Source organism: Papio anubis, chromosome 1 (genome assembly GCF_008728515.1).
Source record: "Papio anubis isolate 15944 chromosome 1, Panubis1.0, whole genome shotgun sequence".
NCBI lineage: Eukaryota > Metazoa > Chordata > Mammalia > Primates > Cercopithecidae > Papio > Papio anubis.
Genome location: NC_044976.1, coordinates 54726860 through 54741701, shown reverse-complemented (window position 1 = coordinate 54741701; position 14842 = coordinate 54726860).

Here is a 14842-nt window from a genome sequence, read left to right as displayed (position 1 = left end):
AAGGCTCTTAATTATGCCACAGGACAGCAGGGAAGCAGTTGAGGAGGAGAAATTAATGAAAAGGATTCTTATCATAAGCTCCTTCTCTAATTTGGGGAAACAGAAACCTCTGCATGTTTTCTCAATAAGCACTCTATCAGAAGCCTTCTTATCCTGACAGGCTTCACTCTTTCATAAACACAGCAAGAATAACCTCTGGACACTGGCCTGCCATAGTCAAGTATGAAAATGTGAATTCCACGGGTCACTGTTTTTGCAGCCGCCAGATGTGGATGAAAGAGGAAGGGTGTTTTATTGTGTTTTCTCAAGAAACAGAGAAAGGTCTGTCCTGAGATGGGCCTACTTTTCTCCCACACAAGTGGCCACCATGTGGCCAGAGGACAGCTAGCTAATTTGCAAGATTAAGCTTTTCCAAATATTTGGAATTGGTCCATTCTGTCTTCAGCTAATAAAATAGATCTTTGCTCCAAAATGGATTTAGGAAGCAGACAGAAGAGCTCCTAAGGGCTTGTTGGCAAGTTACCTGTTAACAGGGTCTGTCAAATGGATACACAATGGGTAGGCTCCATATGGACTGTCTCCAACTTGACCTCTCTAGGATGCCTGCCTTCATGCAGTGGTTCTGCCAATGGCAGATGGTATCCAGTGCCAACTGATGCTGAAATGCCCAGGATATAAGCTTCTGTTCTCTGTCATTCACTCACACCTGAGTAGTGAATACACTGAAACAAGCATACATTAGAAAAACACATGCACAAGTGAGGAATCCATATTAATTGCAAATTATCTGATTTAAGGATTCATTCATTAGTTTAATATTGGGTGTCTACTATGTGCCAGAGATTTTGCCAGGTATTAGGGAAATAGATGAAATAAGACATGGCTCCTGCCATAAAGGAGCTTATGGTTTATTTGGGGAGGCAGAGTTATAAACATCTATAATATAAAGTGCTATGAGCTGCAAAAGAGCTCTGGAGAAGGAGCCCCAGGGTCTGTCTGGGAGAGGCAGGGGAAGTTTATAGTGGAAGTAGCCCTCGCATTGGGTCTTAGAGAATAAGTAGGCGGTTTCCAGTGGGAGAAGTATGTTCAGGACAGAAGCATAGACCCTTTAGAGAGCATTCTGTGTTTGGAGAATGGCAAGTTGTTCACGTGGCTGGATTGTGAAGTGGGAGGGAAGGTAGAGGTGGCTTGGGGGAAGACCAGGGCCAAGTCATCTGGGCATTAGTCATGCTAATTAATTTATATTTGACTCTGTAGGCAATGTGGGGACATGGTGGAGAACTGAATCATATTAGTGGAAGAGCAACATGGTCATGCTACAGTGTAGAAAGTGGTTTAGAGGTGAGTGGGGCAATAAATATTTAGTCCAGAGAGTGAAGCGCAGCTGCCAACACCTAACTATAATACAGGGTAATGAGTTTTAATACAGCGAGCTGGGGCTCTTCCTTCCTCACTCCTCAAATCTTTCTCTCCACTCTTCAGAATGCTCTGTGCCCCAGGGGGATGACCTGTATGAACTGTTCCAATGGGCTTCCTATCCCTCTGGGTCTAGTTGGGTTCTGCTCATAGAAGCACAGGAGGGAGATGGAAAGGAGAGAGGAGAGTGAAGTCAAGGTATTTATTCCCTTGGGTGCTTCCCTGAGGAGTCACCTTGGGCTGATTTTGTTCCTTGATGGAAGTCATAGTTTCTCTTAAGGGGGCCCTCTCCACAAAACTCTTTCCTTTTGCGTTCCAGTAACCCCTCCTGTCCTTAGTCCTTCAGGTGTAGGGTTGCTAAAAGCCTTGCTAGCATTTGAGTATGATGCTATTCCTTGTGGTTTCTCTACATTCTACACACATCTTCCTAAATCATCCTTTATTAAATCCTGTTTGTATTGTCCAAATTTGAGTAGGTTGTCATTTCATGGTAGGGACCTGACTACTCTGTACAAGGTGGCATAGGAGTAGAGGGCATAGAAAAGTTAGTTCTGCCTGGGACAGGGAAGAAGGGATCAAGAAGAAGAGCAGCACTGGAGCCCTGTACTGAAAGATGAGATGGAGTTTCCTAGGCATCGAAAGTATGAAAGGCATCCTGGACTGAAGGAACAGAGTCAATAAGTGAATGGCTGAGCGAAGAAACAGGCATTTGTAGGGAGCAGTGACTGAGAGGAGAGGAGGGGCTGATAAGGGAGGTGAGGTACTACAGGAGGTGAAGGGGCAAAGATGAAGTTGGGTCAGAGTGGAAGAGCTTTGAATGCCAGCTCAGGAGTTTGTGCTTTCTTCCAGAGGAAAAGGGGCAAGAATGGTGACCACACTGGGAAAAGAGTCATATGAGGAGTGATAGGGGATATGTGCGTGTTTATCTTGGAGAAAAGACTTGGGAGTATGATTGTCATCTTCAAATATGTGGAGGATCTGGATAATGATATGGCATGATGCATCATGAGTTCATAGTTTTTGGCCTGGGAATTCTATGTCTAGGAATTTAGCTGAAGGAAATAATCCAAAATGCAGACAAAACCTTCTGGCCAAAAACATCCATTGCTGCATTATTTATAATAACCAAGAATTGGAAACAACCTAAATGCCCAGTGACAGAAGAGTTGTTAAATGAGTATGGCAGGTCTTTACAATAGAATATTATGTGGTTGTTAACACAGGGTGTACAAAAAGTTTAAAGGTGCAGGAACATGCTTTTAATATGTTAATTGAAAAAATTGGATATAAAATGTCTATGTAATTCAGTAATATATAAAAACAATATGAACTAAATAAAGACGTCAAAATGTTATTCATAGCTATTGCTATTGATGACTTCGTGGGTGACCGATATTCTCAGGCTGTTCCAAAGATCATTTGTAAACAGGAGTTGGGAACTGGTAGTATCATTAAGATAAGTACACAACCTCCCAAGTGAAAATCGTTGAATGGGACCCCTACCATTTAAATATATATTTTATGCTGTTTGTTTATCACCATCATCACCACCACCATTGAATTTATTGAACGGGTACCATCTCTTAGGCATGTGCTACTTTTTTTCCCTACATATTTTATCTCTTCACCCTTTTAACTTTGTAAAAGTTTTATTTTTACTTGCATTTATGAGACAAGAAAACAAGAGCTCAGAGAGGTCAAGCAACTTGTCCAAGATTATTCTACAAGTAAATTTCATAGTTGAGATTTGAACCCAGGACATGTGATTCCAAATTGTGAGGCTGTACTGTTGGTGTATTACTTTTGCATACTCACATCGTTGTCTCCAGTCATATGTCACTGACTAGAAGTTTTTCCCAATAATGAACTCCAGTGGTCAAAATGGTACATCTTCTTGGTAATACATTATAGATGCTGACTGCATTTTAAGTAGGTGACCCAAGTGGGACGAAGTCCTATGAACGGGAGAAAGATTCATAGTAAATGCAGTAATAACTTGTTTAAGAAAAGTGATAAATAATATTGATGAGCTCTTATCATGTGTCAAGCAATATTCTAAGTTTTTTACATTAACTTTTATAGCACTCTATAAGCTTAGTACTATTATAGTCTTCATTTTACATACAAGGACACTGTGTTTAAATAATTTGTCCAAGGTGACACAGCTAGACGACATATACAGCTCACTATGCTTCCTACAGTGCAATACTGCCTCTGGATACGTGCGTAATGAAGTGAAAAAGGAATTTTTAGTCTTAATGGCTAGTGCCAGAATTCTTTTTTTTTTTTGAGGCAGAGTCTCACTCTGTCTCCCAGGCTGGAGTGCAGTGGTGTGATCTCGGCTTACTGCAGCCTCCATCTCCCGAGTTCAAGCGATTCTCCTGCCTCAGCCTCCTGAGTAGTGGGGATTACAGGCGTGTGCCACCAAGCCCAGCCTTATCTTTCTTTATTAAAATACCTCAATAGGCCAGAAGTGGTATTCAGCACTTTGGGAGGCTGAAGCGGGCCTGAGGTCCAGAGTTTGAGACCAGCCTGACCAACATGGAGAAACCCCTTCCCTACTAAAAATACAAAATTAGCCGGGCATGGTGGCGCACGCCTGTAATCCCAGCTACTCGGGTGGCTGAGGCAGAAGAATCGCGTGAACCCCGGGAGGCTGAGATTGCGGTGAGCTGAGATCGTGCCATTGCATTCCAGCCTGGGCAACAAGAACGAAACTTCGTCTCAAACAAACAAAACAAAACAAAACAAAACAAAACCCTCGATAAACTACTTTGGAATAAAAGTTTTAGCAACAGCTTCAGCAACAAAAGAACATTCAAGCTTCTCTGCCTGAGAAAGTGAGAGGAGTTTGCTTTTCGCTCTAGAAAAGGAGAAGGGAGGGAGACGTGTAGATCCTGCGGTGCGGGTGGGAAGGCCAGCCGGCAGCAGCAGGGGCAGAGATGGAATGCAGGGAGGCCAAGGGCATAGAGAGAGCAGGTTACACCTTCACTTCAATTTGAAGTTAGTTGTGTCTTAAATGTAAAGTCTGAAGTTAGTTGTGCCTTAAATCTCTCCCTCCAGAATGTCAGTGAGTACTACTATGCTCACAAACAATGTATGATTATGTTGTTGTTGTTACTGGAAATTGAAGAAGGGCCTGAATTTTATATCTGCCTCAACGCTGTGTGAAACAAGGTCAACAAATTTAAACTGGGATCCTAGAACCATATACGTCCTATCAAGAAATGCCCCTGGAATTTGCAGAAACGTGTGTGTGTGTTTGTGTGTGTGTGTGTGTGTGTAGGGGTGTGTTTAGACTTTCAGTGTCTGGAACTGGGGTCTCCAGGAAGTATTTTTTAGATGTCTCCAGGAACAGAGGCCCCAGCCAACACCTGAGTTACCTACTTCATCTGGTTTAAATTTCCTGACCCTCCTGTAATCTCTTGCTCTGGTCCTTTTTTTTTTCAAAAGAAAGAAACTGTGTTCAGAGAAGGTACAGAACTTCTTCAGGTCTGCAAGGAAAAGGAAGTGCTGGGACGCAAAGCCAGGCTGGTCCAATGGATTACAAAGCCCATGGCTTCCCGGGACCTTGGCTGCCTCCTCTGTCTTGGTTTTGCTTTTCTGTTGAACCTCTCAAGGAGACCACTGCAACTTCAGTGGTGGAGATTCTGAATCTCTGGGTATTGGGATGATCCAGGTCTTAGTCCATAGGCCAGGCCTTAACACTAAGTCAGCAACCGGGTTGGACCTCCTCATTTGGTTATACAGAAAAACAGATGACGCTAGGCCCCTGTGAGGGTGAGCCAATGGGCTAATTTGGGAGAGCAACAGGTTATTGGTAAAGATTTTAAAAGTAATAGTTTCCCAGTCTTACAAATGTGCAAGACACATTTTCCCAGTTTTAGACCTGCAAATTCTTATTACGATGTGCTCAGCCTTATCACTGAATTTTCATAATTCTCAAATATTTTTAAAATTGAAAATGAATACACATTGAACATTTGAGAACTACGAAAAAGAGTAAAGGAGACAAAATCTTAGGAATTTTAGCATGATATTATCAGTAAAAAATACCTTTGACAATTTGGTTCATAAAAGCCATCACTTATTGTTGTAATTTGCATTGCTTTGAATACTCAGGGAGACTCCCACACCTTTCCATACATCAACTGACAATTTGTTTCTTCTTTCATAAATTGCTTTTTTATTCCTTTGGCCCCTCTTTTTCTGGATAAAATTTTTGTTTATATTGAAAATAGAGTTCTCTTACAAGCCATGAAAAGAGGCGATTGTCCAAATATCCTAGCACTTCACCTATATAATAACTGTCTTTCTTTGGCTTCCCCATGTATAAAGATGAGGGGGAAGTGAGTTAGCATAATCATGATAGAGAGCGGTATTTCCCCAATTGTGCTTTCTGGAACAATAATACAAGGGGGAAGTTAGTGGGTGTAACGGGGGAAAGGGCTCAAATGAATTGGAAAATCCTTTATTAAATAAAAATAAATGGTTTCCCAATTACAGTAAAACTATAGAATATGCCGTAGGCTTTTGATGTTCATAGGGACCAAGACTTCTCTAGAAAGGGGTAGAAGATAACATTTCCCACTCAGCACCTCAGGCACTTCAGACATCCCTGGTGTGGAGGAAAGAATGTAGGAGAGGGTGGTGGCCAAAGGCCTGTTTTTCTCCAGGTTTGACACTGATATGTTTTATGACTGTAGGCAAATTCCAACATCCAATCACTGGTAAAATAAACAAGGATATGTTTGAGATGAGGCTTGAAGTATGCATAGGATTTTGATATGAGAAAAGAGGTTTCAGGTGGAGGCAATTGAATGGGCAAAGTCCAAGATGCTTTTCTACCCAGAGAGATACCAAACCAAATACTGTAATTCTGGCCCCCTGTTTTGTAACAACCCCACCCTTTGAGTAGAAAACAGATGTGTTTTCTTCTGAGACACAGTTTCACCAAGTGCCAAGATTTTAAAATTCGATTTCAATGCTCAGAAACCCGCCTACCTTTTCCGAAGTGTTCCTGCCCACCTAGATAGACCACATCCTAAAAATTCATATTTGAAATAAGAAACCTCAGTGCTTCAGTCACTTTGACAGCCAGACTTTGGGCTTATGGAGAAATTACAGATGAATGTCTTTAAAATTCAGTGAAAGACTTTTATGATCCGTTACTTGAATAGCAGGTCTAGAATTTTCATACATGGTTTATTTATACTAATTGTATAAAATATCCATGCAAACTCATTAGAAAAGTATCTGTTTTATTAAGGTGGGGAGGGGGGAAGCATGAACCAGAAGATTATTTGGATTGCTAATTGTGAAATAAGTTACTCGTTTTTAGAAAAATCTTGAATTTGCAGTCATTGTATTACATGTATAATGTAATACATTTCAATTCACTCAAATTTCTCAAACATCTCTTTTGCATCTGGCACAGCGCTGGAGCATTCTTGCTATCCAGGAGCTCACAGACTAGAACACAGCTAAAAATAATCCTGCAGTGCCCCCAAAACTATGTTAGTGTTCTCAACAAAAAAATCCTACAGATCCCAGAGAAAAGAGTGACTGTCTTGCTTGGGGAGATACATAAATTCCACAGAGATAACATTTAAGCTACCTCATAAAGCTGAATAGGATTTTCTCCTTAAAAGGAAGGACATAAAGTCATTCCTTACTCCAAGAAGCCTTCCCTCATCTTCATAACCAAGTCAATTTCTTCTACCATTACTCTCATAAACAATGTTCCTCCCCAGTGAAGCATGTACCATCTCCGAAGTTCCCATTTCTTTGTACCATTTCCTAGTTCATATCTGTTTACTTCATCTAGTTAACGTTAGACTTTACGTCCAATGGAGGTAGGGGCCATATCCTTCTTTTTTCCCTATTCAGAACTCAGGTCAGAGAAGGAGCTCAGCAAATGTTGAAATGGATAAACAGCATGAACAAAGACAAAGAAATAGGAGGTAAGGGCACTTTAGGGGAACAAAGAGCAAGTTACTCAGCACATCGGGAGTAGGATGCAGAATGCACCTGGAATTGGCAAAAATTTGAGCAAAAATGTGCTAGCTCTTAGCTACCAATTTTGAACTAAAGTAACCAGAGGGAAGTGAAAGTTAGCCAAGCAGCATTTCTAAAAGGCCAGGTTGACTCTCTCCAACACCCTGAGTCCATCTGTGGTTTCCTACGTCCTGTCTTGTGGTTGAAGTCCTTGTCTACTCTAAGGCTGCAGGTGGACAGACCTTTGAGCATTTTTGGTTTTTCAAATAACTCCTTTTAGTTCAAAGACATTTTATTGTGTCTACTCATTCAAAGTAAAGAGGAGCTTTGGGGACAACAAAATCCTTCTCAGCCTTCCAAGTGAGGTTCATGTTCTGCCTCATGGAGTTCTTGAGCCTCAGAGCTAGAAAGGACATTAGGAAGCTGAAGAAATTGAGGCTCAGACTGAGGAAGGGACTTGCTGAGAGCCACACCGCTAGGAAGGAGCCAAGCTAGGTTTAGACCCCAGGTGTGTCTGACTCCACACCATCTCATCATCCACCACTTTTCTGAAACTTCTTGTCTTTCATTCAGCAAACTTCTGCATTTCCAGGCTTCCTGCCCCAGAAAAGTTTCCTGTTTCACCTCCAAAGCCATTAGCAGGCCTTAGGCCCCTGCCAAACATCTGGCACTTGACAAGGATGTTCCCTGCTTCCCCATCTCTGCAGGGTGCTGAAGGGGTGGCTCATGAGTTATGCCTTGATTCCATACAGCCAAGCAGAGTGCAAATAAGCAAGAGGGGAGAGCACATGTGCGAATGGAGAGTGGATGTCACGTTCTCCTCTTTGTGTGGCTGTCTGCAAGACAGCCTTCAGTAGCTTCTCTCTGTAGCTGCCTCAGACTTTGCCTTAGCAGGGATTCCTTGAGACTAGGCCACTATCTGTGCCTTAAATATGGACCCCTCCTAAATTATCTCTTTCTTCTCCTATAATACAAAACTGTGTGTACTTCCCATAATGTGCCATGTTCTGTCATACTGCCAGGTTTTCCATTTCGTCATCTCTCTTGTTAGGAATTCTCTCTCCTGAGTTTTTGGGCCTTTAAGACAGTTCAGTTTAAGAGTTACTTCCTCTGTGAAGCAGCCTTAATTCCTCCAAACTTGAGGGCTTCTTTACCCATTTTTATTCTGCGCTTTCAACTCCTTGTAAGTCCATCATTGCATTTATCTTATTGGATTATACTATCGATCTCCCCCATCAAAAATATAACAGCTACCATTAATAACTATAATTTATTAAGCACTGACAATGTGCTGGGAAATGCATGAAGAATTTGTCTCATGTTATCATAGTTAATCTTTGCCATAACCGGGTAAATTTGATGCCTTAATTTGAATTTCCCTCAAATTGAAGGTTGATTAAGGTAGCTGTTATATTTTTATATCCCCGGTTCAGGGGATCTCAAGAAGCAGGAGTGAGGGACAGGGAGAGGGAGACAGGGGAGGAGGAACAGTCAAAATAAGTCTGTTTTGTTTTGTTTTTGAAGTCACTGCTGTAGGCAATGGGTGTTAAATTCTGTCTCCTAGGAGAGTGGGAGGCTGGTGCATTCACTCATCAGCCACCATGCCCTGTTGATCAGGAGCTGTTCTGAGGGCTGGGAGTTGTTAATGCCCCTGCACTTCTGGGCTGAACTTACCTACACAGGTCAAGCAGATTATGGCAACCCTGGAGAATGTCCTGGGACAGAATACTGAAAGATGGGAGCTACTTGCTTGATGTGGGAAGCTGATAGTACAAGGTGATTCTGAGCATGGAGATATCTATCACAGCTGCAGCTGGAACAAGGTGTAGGTCAACAGGATGTGATGAAGGTGCTATAGCAGACAGCCTCTGCCATGAGAGATAGCCCCATTTTACATGTGAGGGAACCACCGTCTCTAACTCTGAAGCTTGGGCTTTTTAGTAGTATAGTAGAGTCTTAAGTGCCCAGAGGTTGAGAATCGTGTATCTTTTGTCTCTGCAGCTTTAATGACTAGCAAAGCCCTGGCACATTCTGTGTCCTTAGAAGATGATAGCTGAATAAATGAATGAGTTGCCAGAGTGGTAATTTGAGGCTCTGTAGGATTGATTCTTACCGTAAACACTCATCCGACTTACGTTAAGCAACCCAAGAAGCTTGTAGCCAATCAGGAAAGGCAGATAGCAAATAAGTATGTTTTAAAAATCTGATGAGTGTTTTAAAAGTAGAACTCTGTGTTATGGGAGCATGCAGTGGGAGGGCTCATCTAGTTTGTAGCTCAGGAAGGCCTTTTTGAGGAAATGAAGTTTAAGCCAATACTTGAAGAATAAATAAGTAATGGAGGATGGGTGGGAGGAGGAAAAGCACACTGAGAATGCCTGGCAGTGTGGAGAAGTTGTGGAGCTGAGAGGAGGTCAATAGAGCTGTTGTGTGGTGGGGAGGGCCTGGTTGTGATAACTAAGGCTGGAGAAGTAGATGGGGCTAGATGATGGAGGACTTCTTTGTAAGCCAAGTTAGAAAAGAGCATTCTGGCTATGGTAAGAAAAAGGTATTGGAGAGAAGTGAGTGTGGAAGTGGGAAGACCAGTTAGGAGATGGTAGCTGATGTCCAGAGGAAAAATGATGGCAGCTTAGTTTCGTATCTAGGGGTGGCGAGAATTGGAGAAGTTGGTGAATTCTGGAGATATGTATGGAGCTGAGTGATTAGGAATTGTGATCCACTGGAGGGAGGGGAAGAGACAGTCATGTCAAGGGTGAATTCTAGGATTCTGGCTGGAGCAAACAGATACGTGGTAAATGGTGATGTCATTCCCTGCGATCGGGAGTATAAGAGGACTAGGTTGTCAGTGGAAGTTGGTAGGATCCATTGCAATCATGATGAACTTGAGAGGCCTATGGATCAATAACCAATACACAGACCTGAGGGTTAAGGGTCACGACTAGAGTTAGTCAAGCAGGCACACAGCAACCAAAATTTAAGGAGGCACTCACTTTCAGGGTACTGTAAGCACAGGGTTAGCACGTGAGAATAAGTGTCTCCCTAAATATTGTACCTTAGGAACCTTGCTTACCTGATTGCAGTCCCAGCTCCATAGGAGGTAAAGGAGAGAGGTTCTGGTTGGAATTTTAGGTTGGGACGATAGCAGCATCGGTGATGGAGTGGACATTTGCCATTGTTTAGCTTCCCAGCATTGATTTCTACTTCCTAACAGCACTCAATTTCATTGGGGAAATTTCATTAGCTTACTCCATTGTGTGTCTTGGTGGGACATTGTGTGGGAAATAGGTGCCTTGCCTCCCACAATAGAAAGCTAAGAGGGCCCCTGGAAGGACACACTGAATATCAGAGCTTGAATCTAAAGTCCATTGTTGTACTCAGTGTAAATTTTGATATAATGGTTCTAGCTCAACAGTTAAGCAAGACAGTCAAAGAAGAAAATGAACAACTATAGGCCATTTCAGTTTGCTGGCCATCATTCTGTCTTCTGGTCTCCCTATTGCCAATTTTTAATGCAATATTTCAATGTATTTTTCAACAGAAGAAAATATCACCCTTTTCTAAGAGTGTGATGTGTGAGGATTTGAGGTCTGTACCCACTACAGCAATTTTTCTTACTATCAGTGAAGCCCCTGAGGCTATTTTTGGGCTGGGGTTATGGTAGGCTGGCGGCATACAGAGCAGTTGCGGGAGGAGGACATGTTGAGTCTTGGAATAAGGCAGACACCATAGAAGGAAGACCAGAGACTATGAAAGAAATTGCATCTTTGGTGACATTGTTGGAAACTTCTGGATCAAGTCTACTGAAGAGAATTGTGTTAGTAAGTTATAGACTATGCTGCTATAACAGACTCCTCAATAAAGGGACTTAAATAGCACAGAAGTTCAGGTCTCTCTTAACATAACGGTCCAGAAGTCTGCCATCTGCCACACATGGCTTGGCGTCTCTAGGTTCATAGTGATTGCCCCAGCTGACCCATTTCTCAGCCAATGGGAAGAGCAAAAGAAGAATTGTAAAGCTATCAGCTTCTCTGTTAAAGACAGTGGCTTGAGAATTGCACTTATCTCTAATTTACATTCCACAGCATGGCCACCCCTAGATGCAGGGCAGGCTGGGAAAGGTAGACTCTGGAGGGTGTATGAAAGAGATGAGTAGAACCTTTGGGTCTTTGGAGACATGATGGTCTATTACTAAACGAAAGAAAAGGAGACAAGCTTTTGAGGGTAGTGATCAGCTTTTGTCAAACCAATACATTATTTTTTTTTCTTCCTTCAATCCAATTGGAGTTTGGGTTTCAGTTCTTAGCATGAAAATTCCCCCAATATGAGACAGGATTTGTCACTGAGCCTTTGCTCTTCCCATCATACTGCCTCTCTATCATCTCTAAGGGACAGTCCAATGCTGTGCTTATTTGAATGCAATCAAATTTAATTTGTTAAGGAAAAAAGAGGGAGGGAAATAGCCTGAGATTATACTACATGCCAGCTACTGTTCTACAATGTTTACATATGTGATATCCTTTAATTGTCAACATAACTCTTTGCTTTCTTTATCTCTGGGTTGCAGGTGAGAAAAATGAGGTGGAGAAGGGTTTATACAGGTGGTACAATAGTTAATAGAATTGTGATTCAATCCCTGTCTGTCTGATTTTATAGCCCTGCTTTGTGTACTCCATTCCCACTGTGTCTTTGTGGTATTGAGGTGCATGATGGCGTAAGAATTAATGGGGACATGGAAGGAAAGAGTGGCAGTAGGGAGATAATGGTAAGAGCACAGGGAGCAGTAGGGCTAGGTGTCACACATGTGTGTATGTGTATGTATCTCTGTGCTCATCCACAGAGGTGAGGAGGCAATCAGGAAGCCAGATATGTGCTGATAGGACTAGTGAGAGATCAGCCCATAGTCATGACTATTCCAAGGCCCCTTCTTTGTCAATGGCACTCTCAACTCCTCCTTGACAGGAATTTACTTGTTGACTGGGTGTTTATTTGAATGAGATGGACTGCAGACCTGAAGCCTTCTTTGCTCTGACAAACTTGGGGAGGCTGGTTGCATAGCACAAAGGTCTGGGATTTAGTGCAGAAAGTCATTTGAGGCCCATCCTGGCTGAAAGCACCATTGGGAAGCTGTTACATAAGCAGAGGAAGCAGTAGCTGGAAGTGCAGGGCATTGAGCAGGGGCGGAATAAGGGTGGGGAGGCAGTTTGTTAGTGAGATGAATTTCCAGGAAGGAAAGCCTGCTCTCCACCACCCAGGCTGCATTAGGGCTGCTGCAGGATGTCTCATTCCTGAGAAAACCCTCTCACAAGAATTCTATTGTCTGATCTTCAGGAACGCAAGGAAACTTGTTCCTTAGTGAGCACAATGAGGACGCCAACAGCCAAGGGAGGAAGCGAGGAGTCCTTGAATTTTCTAAGAACCTACTGCAGACTGCCTTTTGGCGAGTGTTCAGGGAGTGGTGCTCTAGGAAGAGCCCCTGGTGGAGCAACCTGGCCTGGGAACAGTGGTGAAGCAGAGGGGTCAACCTCATGACCTCACTCAACCCTGTCTCCTTCCATCCGAGGCTTATAACTGGGAGTCTCCAGTCTTCCTTGTGCCACAGCCCAGCGTGCCTTATTTCGAGCCAGGCAAAATGGCTCACCATCCCTGAAGAAACAGCCCACTTTCACCGTCCCAGGTTCCCTGTCACACCCTTTCTTTCTTTGCGTATCTGCTCACCCTTCAAAGGCCTGATCAAATGTCACTTCTTTGGGGAAGCCTGCCATCATGGATGCCTACTTTCTACTGAGCTCATATTACTTTTACCTGCATACCTTCACACCTAGCTTATCATCATAGGTTTTGCAGGTGCCCAGTAAATATATGTTGGTAAAACGAATAGTCCTGATGTACTTTAATGTTATTTTGGATAAAAGTCATACTTTAAATAAACAAATAGGATTGCACTGTATAGGTTTCTGGATGAAATTCTCAAGAACTTTCTTGAACTTTGTGTTTTATTTTTTTAGTTCATGGTGTATGGTTAACCTGCATTCAAATGACATGGTAAATGAATTACATGTCACTCACTCGTTTCTGACTGTGTGCTCCGCAAGACGGCCACTCTCTTGATTTCCATCTCTAAATAAGGGTTAGGAAACAGGGGACGCTAAAGTTTCTTCTAGCTGAAAACTGTTAGGTCCCATGTCTGAAATATTTAAAATGTGACCTCCCAGAAACATTTGCGTTTTAAAGGGTTCACTTAATTAGAGGCAAGAAGCCTTAGAGGTGGAACTTTAATGGAGGATGTCATAGCAAGCAGAGCTCCAAAGGCAAAGATTCAAACAATTTTCTCCAGAATGAGGAGGTAAAGATCCTCTATTCAGCTTCCTTCAAGTATCCTTATTTGACTTGGTGTGAATGTACGTATCCTTTTAAAAATATAACAAAGGAAAAGACATGGAGACTACTTTTTTTTTTTTTTTTTTTTGAGACGGAGTCTCGCTCTGCCGCCCAGGCTGGAGTGCAGTGGCCGGATCTCAGCTCACTGCAAGCTCCACCTCCTGGGTTCATGCCATTCTCCTGCCTCAGCTTCCCGAGTAGCTGGGACTACAGGTGCCCGCCACCTCACCCGGCTAGTTTTCTGTATTTTTTAGTAGAGACGGGGTTTCACCGTGTCAGCCAGGATGGTCTCGATCTCCTGACCTCGTGATCCGCCCGTCTCGGCCTCCCAAAGTGCTGGGATTACAGGCTTGAGCCACCGCACCCGGCCTACATTGGAGACTACTTAAATGCACGTTACTAAGTGAAAGAAGCCAGCCTGAAAAGATTATACCTGGTAGAATTCCAACTATATGATTTTCTAGTAAAGGCAAAACTATAGGGATGATAAAGAGATCAGTGATTGCCAGGGATTCAAGGAGAGGGAGGGATGATTAGGCAGAGCACAGGATTTTAAGGAGAGTGAAACTACTCTGTAGAGTATCATAATGGTGGGTACATATCATTATGCATTTGTCCAGGTCCATAGAATGCACGACACTAAGAGTGAACCCTAATGTAAACTACAGATTTTAGTTAACAGCAATGTGCCAATATTGGCTCGTCAATTATAACAAACCCACTACAATAATGCAAGATGCTAATCATAGGGCAAATTATGTGTGAAAGGAAAGAGGTCTACAGTAATTCTTTGTAGTTTTTGCTATATTTTTCAGTAAACCTGAAACTCCTCAAAAAATAAAGTTTATTAATAAAAAATGAACCACACATCTTCTTAATCATAGCTAACATTTATATAGCACTTACCACATACCATTCACTGTTCTAAGCACTTTGCACATATTAATTCATTGGAAAAATTCTCACATCAAACTTGTGAACTATGTATTATTGTTAATCTCATTTTATAGAGGAGAAAATGGAAGCGCAGTGAGGTTAAGTGAGTGTGCACCAT